This window comes from Stomoxys calcitrans, chromosome 3 (assembly GCF_963082655.1).
Source record: "Stomoxys calcitrans chromosome 3, idStoCalc2.1, whole genome shotgun sequence".
Lineage (NCBI taxonomy): Eukaryota > Metazoa > Arthropoda > Insecta > Diptera > Muscidae > Stomoxys > Stomoxys calcitrans.
Genome location: NC_081554.1, coordinates 88,290,795 through 88,306,035, shown reverse-complemented (window position 1 = coordinate 88,306,035; position 15,241 = coordinate 88,290,795). Strand labels below are relative to the sequence as shown.

The 15,241-nt window shown below is 38.5% G+C and overlaps 1 protein-coding gene across 1 annotated transcript in view; it reads right to left on the bottom strand.

Moving 5' to 3' along the window:
- LOC106086850 (uncharacterized) overlaps positions 1-15,241 on the bottom strand; it is a 295,236-nt gene that overhangs the window by 152,981 nt on the left and 127,014 nt on the right. The window lies entirely within an intron of this gene.

Here is a 15,241-nt window from a genome sequence, read left to right as displayed (position 1 = left end):
TTATATGGCAGCTATATGAGGCTATAGACCGACTCCGACGTATGTTGATGGTAATGAGAGGATCCGTCGCAAAAAAAAATTTAAGGCAAATCGGATAATAATTGCGACCTCTAGAAGCTCAAGAAGTCAAGATCCCAGATCGGTTTATGTGGCAGCTTTATCAGGTTATTGACAGATTTGAAGCTAATTTTACGCAGTTGTTGGAAGTCATAGCAAAACACGTCGTGCAAAATTTCATTCCAATCGGATAAGAATTGCGCACTTTAGAGGCTCAACCCAAGATCGGTTTATATAGCAGCTATATCAAAACATGGACCGATATGGCTCATTTACAATCCCAACCGACCTACTCTAGTAAGAGAAGTGTTTGTGCAAAATTTCAAGCGGCTAGCTTTACTCCCTCGAAAGTTAGCGTGCTTTCGACAGACAGACGGACTTGACTAGATCGACATAAAATGTCAAAATGTCATATATACTTTATGGGGTCTCAGACGAATATTTCGAGGAGTTAAAAACAGAATGACGAAATTAGTATACCCCCATCCTATGGTGGAGGGTATAAAAAGGATAAAAAAAAGATCTCTATCAAGTTATGTTCGGATTCGTAAGTAAATAAAATAGGTTATAGACCGATTCGGACAATATTTAGCTCGTATGTTTAAGGTCATGGGAGAAGCCGTTGTACAAAACGGAGGCTCAAGAAGTCAAGGACCCAGATTGGTTTATGTGGCAGCTATATCAGGTTATGGATCGGTTTGAACCATATTTGGCACAATTATTACAAGTCATAACAAAAGACGCCGTGAAAATTTTCAGCTAAATCGGATAGAAATTGCGCTCTCTAAGCGCTCAAGAAATCAAGACCCCAGATAGGTTTATATGACAGCTGTATCTGGTTATGGACCGATTTCAACCATACTCAGCACAGTTTTTGGAAGTCATAATAAAACATCTCATGCAAAATGTCAGCGAAATCGGATTAGAATTGTACCCTCTAGTGGCTTAAGAAGTCAAAATCCAAGATCGGTTTATATGGCAGCTATATCAAAACATGGACCGATGTTGCCCTTCAACAGCATCTTCCACGCATAGATCCACGATTCATCACCCGTTACTTCATAATTTCTTTGCAACAATCGACACGACCCTTGTGCGAGATCCACCGAGAACGTGCCTTTTTACGGCCAGGTGTTCATGAATTATCGAACGTATACTAGTGTAAGGAATGCCTCTATCTCATTGTATGCCACTATCTTGCATAACACACACGGCATCAATGTTCTCTAGTACAACGGCCGTTTTTGGACGACCATCACGGAATTCGTCTTTGAATGAGCGTCGAACATGATTGAATTAATTGTACATTGATTTCTTCAAATGCGCCTTGTTTTCTTAATTTGCGCCTAAACTACAGAAGAACCACGCCCACATTTCCCATGGAATGGTTAGTGCGTCAGAAAAATATTATTTCCTTGGGTAATACTAGTGTGATTTTGTCTTTGGAATTGCTTAACAAGCATCATCACTGTGCTAATCGTTTCTATTCAAGCAATTGTATATTACACGCCCTTTTTTGTGGTCCCCATCATGTTATGCAGCTGCTGTCGGCGTTCTTTATGCGATATTCCATTTTCTTGTTAATGTGCCTTTTCTATTACGTTTTACTTGTTCAGCTTAAATTCAGTCAAAACATTTTTTGCCATAATTTGAATGCAGAAAAAAGCAAGGCAAAAAATTTTCGAATTGAGTTACCAGCATTACTCATAGCTGCGTCAAAAGGATAAAGTGAATGCAGCAGTGTCAACTTTGTTGGAGCCATGGGGAATCTTAGTTTCTAGACTACGATGTTTTGGGGCAATGCTAATGCCATCTTTCACTTACACTTATTCGAGAGTACATTAAATGAAATGCAAGTAAATTCAATAGTTTGCAAGAAATGTTATTTTCGCTTTAAAGTTAGATGAATGTTTTGTTACTTTAAGAATATCAAGGGGTACTACTACTAAATTTCCCATGAATATTCCACTGAGGAACAAGAGATATTTCTCGCATATCAATGAAGTTTTAACAAGGCAGGATACCTCACAAATGTAGCCAGCACTAGTAAGAGGCTAACCACCTCTGAAAATTTTTCTGATGTCCACGCCGGGATTTGAACTCAGGCGTTTGGCGTCAAAGACGAACATGCTAACCTCTGGGCTCCAATATCAAAAGGTATAGCTGCATTTTATTCATATTTAGATATTCAAAGCTCGTTAAGGCGAACAAGGAAATGATAATAAACCTATGCGATGCACTAACTTTGAAGCAATGACGTTTAAAGGTTTATTGAGAACTTTTAACTTCAAATCACCAAAAGATATCGTGCTTACTGTGAAAATGTGATGCAGATGACGTACTATACTCATTGTTAAATAAGGATGGTGTACATGAGTTCTGTTTTGGTTTATTTGGCAGTAGTGATAAAAGGTAAGATTACTAGTGACCCAAAAAGTGTTTGCATTCTTTGGGATGAAAAGTTGAGTCCAACGGCTGGGGGCCGCCCCAGCCCCAAAACCCCTTAAAATAGGATTTGACGATTCGGGAATAGATTATGAATATGGTCATTAATTTGGGGTAGGCTTTATGATTTTTTGATAACGGAAGGGGGCGGACCCTCCACCGTTACCCCAAAAACACCACCAAAAAAAGGACAATATGGGTATCACATGAAAAGTAGGCGGGAGTATATAACGAATCTGGCATACAAATTCATGTCGAAGTATAGGGGGTCACCCCACTCACACAAAAAGGCCCAAAATGGGCACATTAGCCAATCACGGATATATGGGCCTCGGTTTGTTTGTTCCGTATAGACTGAAATACGGCAAAACCGATTTTCTCGAAATTTTCGCATATTGAGTAGGTTGGTCCACGAATATGGTATTAAAATTTGAGGCTAAGTACCCACCGGGCCGCCCAACCCCAAAACTCCTCCAAACAGGCATATTGGACGTTCATTTCAATATGGGGCTCAAATGAAAGGTATTCGGGAGTAGATTTCGAATCTGGCATACAAAATCAGATCGAAGTATAGGGGGTCATGGCACCCCTCAAATACGCCATTAGACCCATTATGCGGATAGCGGATAGAGATATATTCGAAGTTCATGTCAATATGGGACTCAAATGAAAAGTATTGGACAGTAGATTAAAAATATGGCATATAAGATAAGGTCCAAGTAATGGGAGGTCGCCCACCCCCAAATACCCCCAAATGGGCATATTAGGTTATATGGGATACGTCTAAAGATAGGTCAAATTGGTTATTTGACCCATTATGACAATATGGGACTCCAATAAAAGGTATTTTAGAGTATAAAACGAATTTGATATCCAATTAGGAGCCAAGTTTTTTGGGGTACGCCCTCTAAACTGAACTTCATTTCCGTTGGGAATAAAGAACAAATTTGATATCTATTTTCAGAAAAAAAGTCCCAAAACACCCTTCCATAGGTTCATATTTACCGGCCATGGCAATATGGGGCTCAAATTATAGGGATTTGGAAGTGTAGCACGAATTTGATATCTATATTTGAGTCGAAATGTCTGAGGTGCCATCCCTCCTCTAATGAGGACATTACCCTAAGGAAGAACTTTACCACCAGGAACCTAGAAGGGGAAAATTCTCACACATCAATGAGTGCTTTCCGATTCAAGTTTAAACTCAATGATAAGAGACCTTTTTTTTATAGCCGAGCCCGAATGGCGTCACGCAGTGCGACACCCCATTGGGGAAGTTTTTTAAATGACCTTGCTTGGAATTGTACCTCGCAAATGTCGCCAATATTGAGAGAGGATAAACACCGCTTTGTTCGATGTTCTCGCCAGGATTCGAATGCGTTCAGCGTCACAGGCTACAATGTCACGGATTCGATATCCGCATTCAGGGCGAAGTGACCCCACCCTAAAAAGATATTAGAGAGTTAAATAAGTCGCAGCGGAGCTGGCCCGGCTCGGCTAGTATCAGAATAAATAAGAGCATAAAACCATCGACTGTTCTCTTTTATTATAAGTCAACCAATCATGATGCCTAATTTGATAAACCTTTTAACCCACTAACGCTTGATCTTCGATTCCTATGTCTGATTTTGTTGATATTTCATATATGGACAATTCAATAATAGTCCCATTAGAAAAAAACTAGAATAAGATTTTCTTAGTAAATTTATATCGAACGACAGCATGATAGATTAAAGAATTGATTTCCACAAGAAATCTTGAATTTAATATGTTCAAAACTTCCAAAAAATTCCCCTTTTTGCATGTTAATAATACCGGCTGAAAAGGCAAGTTTGCTGGGTTTCATTTAGTCCTATCTAGTGCAAGTCAGATGATCTGTATAGAATATCAGTGCAATTTTGTAGAGGTAAGCAATCGATAGTAGTGTCTAAGTACAAGACAGACATTTCCATCTTATCGGAAGTGCAATGGATAGGGAAAGACGTACCAAAAACACCAAGCGGTGACGAGATATACTTTAGCTGCCATGAAACGGGGCTTAAATCCTCAGGTTTGGTCGGAGACTGAAACACCCTGTCTCCAGGTTAACTTCAGTGGATAAGATGTTATCCGCATAAAGCCCACATTATTTAACAAATCGCCTAAAAAGAAAAAATGATCGCTGTCCCTCCTGTCGTTTTAGAAGATTTTAATGCGAAAATAGGGAAAGAAAATATCTTTGGCCCAAGTGTCAGAAAATTTAGCCTACCCAAAGAATCTTTCGATATTGTATTGGCTCATAGACTTCGCCGCATTAAAGAATATGAAAGTTAGCAGCACCACACACGAACATCGAAGGATTCACATGACCACATGACTGTCAAAAGATCAATACGCAGAAACCAAATACATCAATGTAATTTTGCCCATGAACATTCATTAAGGAACAGGGGCAAACTTCTCACATGCCACTGAGTGCTGTCCGTTTCAAGTGTAAGTACAATGATAAGGGACTTGCTTTTAAAAGACGAGTCCGAACAGCGTGCCGCAGTGCGACACCTCTTTGGGAGAAGTTTTTTATACCCACCTTCATAGGATGGGGTTATACTAATCTAGTCATTCAGTTTGTAACACCTCGAAATATTCGTCTAAGACCCCATAAAGCATAAATATTCTTGATCGTTTCGACGTTTTGTGTCGATCTAGCCATGTCCGTTCGTCTGTCGAAATCACGTTAGCGGTCGAATGCGTAAAGCTAGCCGCTTGATATTTACTTTATATTGATGTAGGTCGTTGGCGATTGTAAATGGGTAAAATTTTGCACGAATTGTTTTGTTATGACTTCCAACAAGTGTGTTTAGTATGGTCCAAATCGGTATATAGCTCCGATATAAATTGATCTTCCGATTTGACTCTTTCGCATTCATAGTCCGATTTCATGGAAAACCCTGTTTTATACGATATCCCATCCCCGGATTTCAGGTCGTAGGCTCATAAAAGGTGAATTTACTAACCGATTTTGCTGAAATTAGGCACAATGTTAGACCATTCGACATTCGTACCGAGTATGGTCAAGATCGGGCTATATTTGAATATAACTGCCATATAGACCTATCTTACAATTTAAGGTGTTGGGTCCATAACTGGCGTATTTATCATCCGATTTCGCTGAAATATGTTATAGCGAGTTGTGTTAGGCACCTTTACATCCTTGTTTTATACTGCCCTATCGGTTCACATTTCGATATACCTGCCGTATATACCGATTTGCAGTTTTAGATACATAAAAAGTGCATTTATTTACCGATTTTGCTGAAATTTAGCACAATGAGTTCTGTTAGACCTCTCGACATTCGTGCCGGGTATGGTCAATATTGGGCTATATTTGGATAATGCTGCCATATATACCGATCTCCCGATTTAATTTCTGGGGACATTAAAAGCACGTTTATAACTCGATTTCTATTAAATTTGGTATGTATGTTTTTTATATCTAATTTTTATACCCTCCACCATAGGATGGGGGTATACTAATTTCGCCATTCTGTTTGTAACTACTCGAAATATTCGTCTGAGACTCCATAAAGTATATATATTCTTGATCGTCGTGACATTTTAAGTCGATCTAGCCATGTCCGTCCGTCTGTCTGTCGAAAGCATGCTAACTTCCGAAGGAGTAAAGCTAGCCGCTTGCAATTTTGAACAAATATTTCTTATTAGTGTAGGTCGGTTGGGATTGTAAATGGGCCATATCGGTTCATGTTTTGATATAGCTGCCATATAAATCGATCTTTGGTCTTGACTTCTTGAGCCTCTAGAGAGCGCAGTTCTTTTGCGATTTGACTGTAATTTTGCATGTGGTGTTTTGGTTTCACTTTCAACAACTGTGTTAAGTATAATTCAAATCGGTTCATAATCTGGTATAGCTGTCATATAAACCAATCTTGGATCTTGACTTCTTAAGTCAAAAGAGCGCGCATTTATCATCCGATTTGGCATATATTTTGTTCAAATGCTTCTCTCGTGACCTTCAACGTACGTGTCCAATATGATCTGAATCGACCAATATCTTGATACATATAAACCTTTCTCCCGATTTTGCTTCTTGAACCCCTACAAGGCGTAATTCTTATCCGAATGAACTGAAATATTACACAATGTCTTCCACAATGTTCACCATTCGTTTATGGTGCAAATCGTGGTATAATTTGATATAGCTCCAATATCATAACAGTTCTTATTCAATAATCTTTGTTTGCCTACAAAGAGATACCCCTCATAGAACTCGAAAAATGCGATCCATGGTGGAGGGTATATAAGATTCGGCCCGGCCGAACTTAGCACGCTCTTACTTGTTTCAAATGTTTTCGAACCCAGGGGTTCATCGTCATAGGCGCACATGCACCTCTCTGCGCTGCTGTGGCCTCAATCAATTATCATCCGATTTGGCTATAATTTGGTACCTAAAGTTCACTTGTGCACTTTTTATTTAGTCAATAATCGTAGAATAATGCATAGTCACGACCTACAGATCCTGGAAGGTATATATACAATATTTGGATAGCCAACTGTTTCTAGCTGATATATTTAATAGGAAATCCCTTTATTTCCACTGTATACTGTTTTACTATACCACTCGCCATCGCCACATTGTATGTGGTTTGAAAATGCATGTAGCGTTTGCTGTACCAAATGAATCTTTTTAACAATTTTTAATGTGACCACACTACACAAAGTTGAACTTTCGCATGTGGATTTATTGTGGCACCACGCAAATACCATCAAATTTATTGTCAGTAAAGTCAACTGATACGCTTTCGGTACAAAAGAAAAGTACGCAATTTAATGACCTTCAATGTAACTGTTTGAAAATTATACCATGGATCATAATTTAAAACAATAACCGAGAAATCTATTTGGGAAAAAGCCCCGGATGACCACAATGATTCCATCAATTTCCCAAAAATGCTTACCCACCAATGATTGGACAAAAGGCAAAACAAAACGAATTACCAACATAAATCCATTAGTGGTTTTTCGTTTATGGAATTGGAAATGAACAGTAAAACATGAAACCCGATGAAGCCAAACAATAGAATGAAGGACTGACTCACCCTGCTCACTGCCACTTTATTTTATTCCCCAATAATGGTTATAATCTTATTGTAAATGTATTTCGGCATTTCCCTTTCCCCAGGCAGCCATCTATTAGATAAACATACAATGGCCATAAACCACAAACCTTTTTTTTTTTTTGTTTGTGGAAACTTATTTAATTATTTCATAACCCGAACAAATATTCAATCAGAATGAAGCAAACACACGTGATTTGATTGGGAACGACGAAGGAGAAGGCAGCAGGAAAAAAACGACAAAACACGTTTCATTGGTGACTGGTCCTGGCATTAGCAATGGTACCATTAACTATTCTCATCCGTGGACGGACACTTTCGTAGTCCATAGGTTTTGGAAGGCCATGAGGATTAAATTGAAATAAATTCATTCATTGCTTCAAGCACTTCATAAACAAACTTTCAATTCGTTGTTGTTGCCCCAGAGCTATGATTGGAAATAAAAATGGAAAATTACTTTTATTGCTTCGTGGCCGGTGGCATTTCAAGAACTATGAAATTCAATAATAGAAAGAAGGTAACTGTAAAAGGGAAGGGGGCAGCAAGGAAAGTTCAACTCCTCTACTATACTTAATTGACCCATATTTTTGTGCCAACACCGTCAAGGCAATTAGTCAAGTGTGTATGTTATTAAAATCGACTGGGAACACACATGAAATCCCAGTCAAAGGAACGGGGGAGTACACACTATGGATGCCACTTATAAATGCATAGAATATGTAAAAAGTATTTATAGTAAGTAGCAAAGTTTAATTGCATAATTATATCCTGCATCGTAATAGGATGTAAAGTAACCTTACTGGGCAGAAGTTGTTCCTTAAAATTTGAAAACACCCAGAAACGTGTCTGTTATAATAAACGAGAAATGTTGGTAAACAAATTTTTTCTTTGTGATTTAACATTTTTATTATACCCGCCACCGAAAGATGCGAGTATATTCGTCTTGTCATTTCATTTGCAACACATCGAAATAATCACTTCCTACCCTATAAATAAATATATATTCTTGGTCGTCGTAAAAATTTAAGACGATCTAAACATCCATCTGACGGTCTGTTCGTTGAAATCACGCTACAGTCTTTAAAAATTTATACAATATGTTTAATGAAATGTTTCACAGAATCTGTTTTTTGCTCGTAGTTATTAAAATATCCCCTACTTAGATCGATCTCCCTATTGAAGGGCTTGAGCCCAATAAAGGCACATTTATTACCCGATGACCATGAAATATTGCACGGTGGGCTGTGTTCAGCTTCCCGGCATTCCTGTCGAGTATGGTCCAGATCGAATATATTTGGATGTAAATGCAAATTTGCCCATGAACATTCCATTAAGGAACAGGGGCAAACTTCTCATATATCAATGAGTGCTTTCCTATTCAAATTTAAGCTCAATGGTAGGGGGCCTCCTTTTTATAACCGAGTCCGAACGACGTGACGCAGTGCGACACCTCTTTGTGGAGAAGTTTTTACACGGCTGCCATTCCAAATAGTACAGTACCTCACAAATGTCGCCAGCATTAGGAGGGGAAAACCATCGCTGAAAATTTGTATGATGTTCTTGCCAGGATTCGAACACAGGCGTTGAGCGTCATAGGTGGACATGCTAACCTCTGCGCTACGGTGGCTATTGGACATTTGGATATTGCCACCATATATACCGATCTCGCGAATTAAGGTCTTAGGCTTATTAAATCCTCATTTGTTGCTCGATTTCGCAGAAATCAGGCACTCTGAGTTAGGCCTTTCGATGCGGGAGGAGGAATTTGAACCCGTGATCGCCCCGATCTCCGCCTGTGGGACCGTATTATGGTCAGGAAGTCTAAAACAGATCTCAGTCCTGGGTTCTCAATGTAAACCCACAGGCCCACTCTGTCCCTAAGCTTTGATCCACCCGTGTAACATGATCTTCAAGTTGGCAATACTAGTGTTCCGTCAGTCCAAGTCCTTCCTCAATCCATCTCCTATCCTATCCTCAATCCATCCTTCCATGGTCTTAAGTCTGATAGCTGCAGTGGCTGCCTCACATTTAATCTGTATATCAATGGATCGAATATCTTTAATAGTCTCCAGTGCCTTTTGCCAAGACAACATGTTCTGTGAACCTGTTGTATCCTAACGTTGCACTTTTTTTCCATAGCAGTCCACCAAACTACTGAGGCGTAAGCTCTAATTGGCCTAATCACGCTTCTATATAACCAGTGGACTATACTCGGATTCAGGCAAAATTTCGAGCCTACGGCTCGTCTACATAGTGGCCAACATCTGTGAGCATTCTCAGTACGATCCTGAATGTGACGCTTGCAATTACGTTTCCTATCCAAAATCACTCTTTAGTATTTGAGTATACTAAGAAGTATTATAACATCGTCTGCATAGCAGACGTGTTTAAATCCCTCCTCAATCAGCATCCGTAATAGGAAGAGATGGGTACCTACCGGGAAAAAACCTAATGCATGGGTATTTATTGGGTAAATATTCAATAAATGTCTTTTTTGGGTATTTATAATTTTGCAGTTATATTGGGTATAAACACATTTTCCAAACTATTTTTGATAATTTCGTATACTTTGTATATAAATCTGACCTTCTGATTTCATAAAATATGAATTTTGTTATATATAGTCGCTATTTGGTCCGATCTGGACGATATTCAATAAAAAGTTGTAGAGGTCTATCAAAACTCACTGTTTCAAATTAATCAAAATCGGCTGAAATATGCTCCTCTTATGGGCTCAATACCCTATATCTGGAGATCGGCCTATTTGGCAGATATATCCAAATATTTTTCGATGTGAACCATATTCAACAAATGGATGGAGGGTTTTTCAGAACGCGCTGTGCCAAATTTCATCGAAATCGGATAAAAAGTACTCCTTTTATAGGCTCAATACCCTGCATCGGGATATCGGTCTATATGGCAGCTATATCCAAATATGATCCGATCTGAACAGCATTTGACAGGAATAGGTAGGGGTCTGCCAGAACTCATCGTGCCAAATTTCATCGAATTCGGGTAATAAATGGATCTTTTATGGCCTTAATACCCTATATTGGGAGATCGGGCTGTCGGCCTTAGGGCAGCTATATCCAAATATAGTCCGATCTGGACCACACTTCACAGAAATGGAAAGGGGTCCAACAGAACTTATAGAGCCGAATTTCATCGATATCAGACGAAAAATGGCCAGTGTATTGCCTCAAGACTTTAATTCTGGAGATCGGTCTATATAGCGGCTATATATAACTGAATTCCGATTTTATGAGATTAGAGGGTTTGGTTTATCCCAGAAAATATAAAATCATTAAAAATTTTTTGGAAAATGTTTTTATACCCAAGATATCTGCAAAACTATAATCGAGAAAATACCGATTTTTCGATTTTAAGTCTTGGCCCCATAAAAGGCACCCGAGGTGGCATCCAAAGTTCGGCCCAGCCGCACTTTTCGTTTTTGTACTTGTTATACCCTCCACCATAGGATGGAGGTATTCTAATTTCGTCATTTTGTTTGTAACACCTCGAAATAGCTGCCATATAAACCGATCTTGAGTCTTCACTTCTTGAGCGCCTAGAGGGCGCAATTCTCGTCCGATTTGCCAGATTTGGTATCACTTCCAACAACTGTGCTGAGTGTGGTTCAAGTCAGTTCATAACCTGATATAGCTGCCTTATAAACCGATCTGGGTTCTTGATTTCTTCAGTTTTTAGAGGGCGCAATTCTTATCCGATTTGGCTGTCATTTTGGAAGAAATGTTTTGTTATGACTTTTAACAACTGTGCTTAGTATGGCACAAATCGGTTTATAACCTGGTATAGCTGCCATATAAACCGATCTTGGGTATTGACTTCTTGAGCCTCTAGAGGGCACAGTTCTCGTCCGATTTGACTGAAATTTTGCACGCGGTGTTTTGGTATTACTTTAAACAACTGTGCTAAGCGTGGTCTAAATCGGTTCATAATCTGATATAGCTGCCATATAAACAGACCCTGGATCATGGCTTCTTGAGCCGCTGGAGGGCGCAATTCTCATCCGAACTGGCTGAAAAATAGCATGAGGTTTTTTGTTATGATTCCCAACAACTGCGCTTGGTATGGCGCAAATATAACCTGGCATAGCTGCCATTTAAACCGATCTGGGAAATTGATATCTTGAGCCTCTAGAGGGCGCAATTAATATCCAAGTTGGCACAAATTTTGTACAACGGGTTCCTTCACGACCTTTAAAATACGTGTCTAATATGGTCTGAATCGATCCGTAGCTTGATATAGCTCCCATATAAACCGATCTCCCGATTTTGCTTCTTCAGCCCCATACAAGGCGCAATTCTTATCCGAATGGACTGAAATATTACACAATGACTTCTCCAATGTTCAGCATTCAACTCATTTATGGTCCGAATCAGACTATAACTTGATATAGCTCCATTAACATAACAGTTATAATTCATTATTCTTTGCTTACCTTAATAAAGATACCGTCCAAAGAACTCGATTAATGCGATCCATGGTGGAGGGTTTATAAGATTCGGTCCGGCCGAATTTAGCACGCATTTACTTTTTATACCCACCACCGTAGGACAACACATAAAAATATCAATTTCCGACCCTACAAAGTATATATATTTCGGATCGTCGTAAAATTCTAAGACGATTTAACGATGTCCGTGCGTCTGTCCGTCTATCCGTTTATCCGTCTGTTGTAATCACTCTAAAGCCTTAAAAAATTGAGATATTGAGCTGAGATTTGGCACAGACAAGTCTTTTTGATGCATGCTGGTTAAGTTCTTGAACGGACCATATTTGGATATAGCTGCCATATAGACCCAATTTCCGATAAAGGGTCTAATGCCCATAAAAACTTTATTTTTCATCCAATTTTGCTGAAATTTGGAACAGTGAGTAGTTTAAGGCTTCCCCACAACTGACCCAAATATGGCCACCATATAGACCGATTTCCCGATAAAGGGGCTGAAGACCATAAAAGCTTTATTTATAACCCGATTTTGCTGAAATTTGAAATAGTGCGCAGTTTTAAGCCTCTCAATATCCGACCCAAATATGGTACAAATCGGACTATATTTAGATATAGCTGTCATATAGACCGATCTGACGATAAAGGGTCTAATGCCCATATAAGCATTATTTTTTAACCGATTTCGCTAAAATTAAAACAGTAAGTTATTTTTAGCCTTCTAACACCCGATCTAAATATGTTTCAGATCCGACTATATTTAGATATAGCTGTCGATAAGGGGTCTGTAGCCAATAAAAGCTTTATTTATTACCCGATTTCGCAGAAATTTGAAACATTGAGTAGGTTAAGACCTCCCAACATCCAACCTTAGTATGGTTCTGATCGGACTATATTTAGATATATCTGCCGTATAGACCGATCTGCCGATAAGGGGACTGAAGTTTATAAAAGCTTTATTTATTACCCGATTTCGCTGAAATTTGAAACAGTGAGTTTTTCTGAGCCTCGCGATATCCGACCTTAATATGGTTCAGATCGGTTTATAATTGGATATATCTGCCAAAAAAACCCATATTTTGTTCTACAAAACACTTTTTTGTTCCACTTTTTATTCATTGTAACATAGTTTATTTATTAAGAACCTACTTTAGTCGGATGTATTAAATAACAATAAAACTTACACTCTAATTAGAAGATTATTTTTCTTGTTGTGTAGACAATAATCCATAAATAAAACAAAAAAAAAAAAAAAACAATTGAAGAGTGCCATATATGTTAGAGCAGTCACTGTCCGTGCCGAATTTGGGTGCTTAAGTTATCCAATTTTCACCGGATTGTGACGAAATAGGGTTCACATATGTACCCGAGGTGGTGGGTATCCAAAGTTCGGGCCGGCCGAACTTAATGCCTTTTTACTTGTTTTAAGTTTCCCTACAATGAGGCGAGCGTAAACCCCCAATGTAAGTGGTGCGGGGTTTAAATGTGTTAATAACAACAATAATTCCTAAATCTCTAAGAACATATTTTCCTTTCGCTAAGACTACGCATGTGATTAATTAAAAGTATCATTTGTCATTATACTCGCATAATGACAAGTGATTTTAAAGGAAACATTTTTTTGTAGCTAGTACTTTGTTATAATTAAACTGCTTTCCTTCGAAGCTATTTTTTCTATGCATGCTCTACAGAAATCCATGTACATAATACTAGATTTTTTTTATTAATTCCTGTGAACGAGAATTTTATTCAATATTCAGATTAAATGGGCTTAAGTGTGCTTTCAGGACGAAAAAGGAACATTATGTTTATGTACTTGCAAGGGTTTAACCAAAATGAATGGAATTTTCTCTGTGTGCCGTATGTGTTGAAAATGTAATAACCACCTTAAAGCATTTCATGTTAAATGCTCAGGTATGTCACAATACCCAAAGAAAAATATCGCTAAATATCTAAGGCAGCCACGAATGAAAGCTAAATGCAAAATTTAAGTCGAAACCCACAAAAGATTTCCTTCCCTAGCAAGCAAGAGGTCAAACTGTAGATAGGCTAAGGACCACTTTGCAAGATAATAAAAAGCCACTTTGCAAAGCCACAATTTCAAACCAATCCGAAAAAGAATTGTGCCGCCTATGAGTTCAAGAAGTCGATTTAGAAAGATGTTGCAATTCAAAACAGAACACCATTAGCATAATACACATTGCAACATAAAGCCCCCAGGAGCTCATGAGGAAATAAAACTTACTTCATTCCAGCAAGTGATAGGCGGATGAACCTACCGACGATTCACTTAATATTCTAAAAGAGTTAAAAATTAAAATAAGTACGTGTCAAAGAACCATTATAAATAATGGCAAGATATTCGCATTCAAACGCTTCCAACACACAATTTTTTGTGAGTTTATTGTCAGGGTTCATATTGTTCTTTATGCTCTTAATGTGTCGCACTCAATTCGCGTTCTTGAAATAATGAACTCTGTGATTAATTTACACCTTAATACGCAACACAATTTACATACATTAAAACACACATTATCACACAATTTCCTGAAATCATGACACCACACACTCGCAGTTGTTACGCTTGCACACACAGCGATACTAAGGTAGCGTTAATGTTGAAATGGATATATTCGTACTCTTATGCCACAAGGTAGAAACTTGTATGATTTGTTACATTTCAGTATTTATACAGCCCCCACCATTGGATGGGGGGTATACTAACCTAGTCATTTCGTTTTTAACACCTCGAAATATTGATATGTGACCCCATAAAGTATATATATATTTTTTAAGGTTTGGACATTATGAGTCGATCTAGCCATGTCTGTCAGTCCCTTTGTCCGTAGGTCTCTCAAAATCAAGATAACGTAAGAAAGCGTGCGGCTAGCCGTTTAAAATTTTGCACAGATACATCTTATTGATGTAGGTCGTTAATTTCAAAATGGGCCATATAAACCGATCTCTCGACTTGACATATGCCCCTAGTAGCCGCATAGTTATCCAATTGGGCTGAAATTTTGCATGTACTGTTTTGTTATGACATTCCATAACCGTGCCAAGTACGGATGAAATCGGTCTATAACCTAACATAGCTCCTGTTTAACCAGATTTCCCAATTTGACATCTTGATCCCCTGCAGTCCGTATAGTGCCCA